A 3,918-nucleotide genomic window follows, 5' to 3' on the forward strand; every position below is an offset into this window, starting at 1 on the left:
AAAAAATCAAGGGTCGATAATAATCGACGTGTTAAATGTGCTTTGTCAATTAAAGCTAAGGAGGTAAGGAATGAGATATTAAAGTTGGAACATGTTATGATGGATAAGGTATCCACCTCTTAAGTGTTTCGTGGAAAAGCTCAAACTAACCAAAATCCTTGGGTAGAAATTAATAGAAATGCATGTAAAACAAAGTGCAAAATAAGATCTTTGTTTTAGTTGGTCAAAGTCATAGAAGTTTGTGGTTCATCATCTTCAATACACTATTACCATATGTAGGGATCATAAGATCCGAACTGGTGAGATTGGGTAGTACTATAACCCCTTGTGCGGTTTCACCCTTGTACTTTTATTAATTAGAAGGGTACAAAGATTAAACATCATGATGTGCAAGTTAAGTTTTAAATGTTGATTAAAGATACACTTGAAAGATCACAACGCAGAAAATATGGACAAGTTAGCTTTCATTGTCAAGCACGTTCAAGTAAACGAGGGATTGTTGTAAGGTTGATACATTAATAACTAAGAGCTCATTTTTACCAAAAGTCCAAGTCCTCAAGATAGATTCCACACCATTACCAAACATATCTCAAGTGCAATTTTTCCTTTGACAAGTTCCAGTAAGTTCAAGATGTGCTATGCTTACTAGTTGGAGTTCCTAAATAACTATTTATTTTTAGCTCTCTTTTTGGATGAAATTCTAGAAGACTGATGTGGATATTTGTATTTTTATCAAATATCTATTTGAAAATTTCTTATTTTAGATTTTGTATTTGTAAACATGTTTCTATTTTGAGTTTGCATTGATTGTTCAGACTTCAAAACACTTATAGGTTATTGCCTACTTTAAAAAACAACTGTGAAACCAAGCTGCCGGCTAAAATGGGACTCTCAAAACTTCACTATAAGAAACATTAAGTGACTTAAACATACAAAAATAACATTCTAGGTAAGGTGCTGAATTTCTGAAATTGTTATGAAGCTCAAGCAAATGCAGTAAGAGATATTGGCAATCTTCCAATTCAGAAGACCCAAATTGAAGTGGCAAACTTACTTCCATTTGTATATCAAACCAATTTTTGAAAATGCATATGCAAATCAAATACACACACACAATGAACATTATAATCAATATTTAATAATCTTCATATTGCTCCTCATCAAAAGCATCGAAGTCAACATGGTTCAATTTCACTTGAACCACAATGAGTTACAATGCCACTCCCACTAGCCATGTACTACTGTACAAGCTGCCTCATCTAAAGAGATGTCTGATAAGTTGTGCAACAACAACGTCTAAGTCAACACTCTTAAGAGTTAGATCCCGATTCTTCATCACCCCCTTATCGTAATCAAGTTTCTTACACGACAAGAGATCCTAGTAACTAATGGGGGCCTAAAAGTGGAGACCCCAATGGGGTTGAGGGGGACCACCCTTCATTGGGGTTTGGGGGCAATACTCCCAGCCAGGTTGTGGAGAAACGTCCCTCGCAAGGTCCAAGGTTAGAGCCCCCACCACTAAGCCCAAATTAAGACCTTTGAAACCACACAAGCCTTCATGACACACACCAGTTTCACAATTTTATCACTGAAGGGTGAAATTAGGTATGCAGGCACCTTTTTGTTTATAAAAATATTCAAAAAATGCTTTTAAGTTGGTTTTTTTTTTCAAAAAAAATTTAAAACTTTTTGGAGCCAGTTGCCACAGGTCCCCCCTTGGGTTCACCCGGGTTTGCATAGATTACTGCCCAGGCACCCTAGGTTCCTTATGGTTCCTTCACCTACAGGGAACCCAAGGTGCTCAGATGATACCCTGTGTGTATCTGAACCGGTACCAGTACCAGGGGGTTCTCAGTGAACCCAGTCACATAGATTTCAGCCTGACATAGCAAAGCATTATTTTTCTTGAACTAGAATATACTTGGTCTTCACATCCAGCAAACAGCGAAACATGAATGCTACGCTTATATCTCATTTTTCTTGAATAAGATTAGTACGTCTTCCATAAAAAATCTCAAATTGTGAAATTTTTCTGGTAGGCAATAGTTACTTTAGTGTACTGCAAATCCATTCGTTTATGACCGATCAAACTAAATTAATTCAAAAACAATGCATTTACCACATTCTACTAGCTAACAAAATTGTATAAATGAATATACCATGAGATTTGATTCATGCATGCAAGAAAATAAAAATCAAGATACATAACAGCAAAGTCACCAGGTTCGAATTTGAATTTGAAGTTCGAAAAAATTCAAAATGTATAAAATTCAAATTAAATTTGCCATATGTAATTTTTTTAAAATTTTAATAAATATATGTAATATATCTATAAAATTGCCTAAATAGTTTAACATTGATAAATAGATTTGATATCATTACAAAAAGATGACACATTTATAAAATATAAACCATAGGAAACATATGCTTTCACGATTGCAAAGATGTTCTTTTGTCAAAAAGGTACAATAACAGTCCACGACTTTAGAACTTTAAAATAACTCTAAGTCATCAAGAGCACTTGGCTGGGATGCCAAATCATCATCATCTGTATCACTACTCAGTTCATCATACTCAGTTCATCATCTGCAAAGTCAGGCTCATCTGCATCTGGCATTGCTATGCCTTCAAGAGTTTGTTCTAAAGAAGTGCTCTTTGCTGATTTGTTCATCAGCAATTTCAAATTGCTGCGAACATAGACAAGATCTCCCAACTTTCAGTCAACAATTTGTTCCTCTTTTTGGAATGGATGTGGTCAAAGCAAACTCACTGCGTCGAACACAGGCTTCTTCGAACACTACCGCAGACTACCACGACTTCCTTCGGCTTCCACACTTCTCCAGCGACGACTCACGGCGGACTGAAGACTCTGGGTTTCTAGCGCTCATTTATAAAAAAAACTGAAAAAAACCCTAAAATCGCGATTAAAAAATATTAACCTTTTTCAATGTACGAATTTGAACAAATTTTATACTCTATTTTAAAGTTCGGCGAATTTCGAACATCAAGGAAGAAATTCGGCCAACCCTGGTGACTAAGCATAACAGAAAGGCAATTTCTACACATACCATTTCCTATCACACAGTCCAGCCATCTAATAATGAATTTCTACACATGAATGCACCTTTTTGTTTATAAAAATGTTCAAAAAATGCTTTTTAAGTTAGTTTTTTTTTTTCAAAATATATTTTTTAGAACTTTTTGGAGCCAGTTGCCACAGGTCCCCTTGGGTTCACCCGGGTTCGCATAGATTACTGCCCAGGCGCCCTTGGTTCCCTGTGGTTCCTTCACCTACAGGGAACCCAGGGTGCTCAGATGATACACTGTGTGTATCTGAACTGGTACCAGTACCAGGGGGTTCTCAGTGAACCCATTCAAATAGATTTCAGCCTGACATAGCAAAGCATTATTTTTCTTGAGCTAGAATATACTTGGTCTTCACATCCAACAAACAGCAACCTTTGTCCAAAGACAATTAACAAGCAGATACTGAAACATGAATGCTATGCTTATATCTCATTTTTCTTGAATAAGATTAGTATGTCTTCCATAAAACATCTCAAATTGTGAAAAAAAATTATGTTAGGCGATAGTTACTTTAGTGTACTGCAAATCCATTCATTTATGACTGATCAAACTAAACTAATTCAACAACAATGCGTTTACCACATTCTACTAGCTAATGAAATTAAACTTATGATAGATATAAATATTTCAGACTGCATTGCAAGACAAAATTGTATAAATGAATATACCATGAGATTTGATTCATGCATGCAAGAAAATAAAAATCAAGATGCACAACAGAAAGGCAATTTCTACACATACCATTTCCTATCTCACAGTCCAACCATCTAATAATGAATTTCTAAGCCCAGGAAAGGTACGTCAGTGCATTTTTGTTGACACTTTAAAAGA

The sequence above is a fragment of the Cryptomeria japonica genome, chromosome 7 (assembly GCF_030272615.1).
Source record: "Cryptomeria japonica chromosome 7, Sugi_1.0, whole genome shotgun sequence".
Lineage (NCBI taxonomy): Eukaryota > Viridiplantae > Streptophyta > Pinopsida > Cupressales > Cupressaceae > Cryptomeria > Cryptomeria japonica.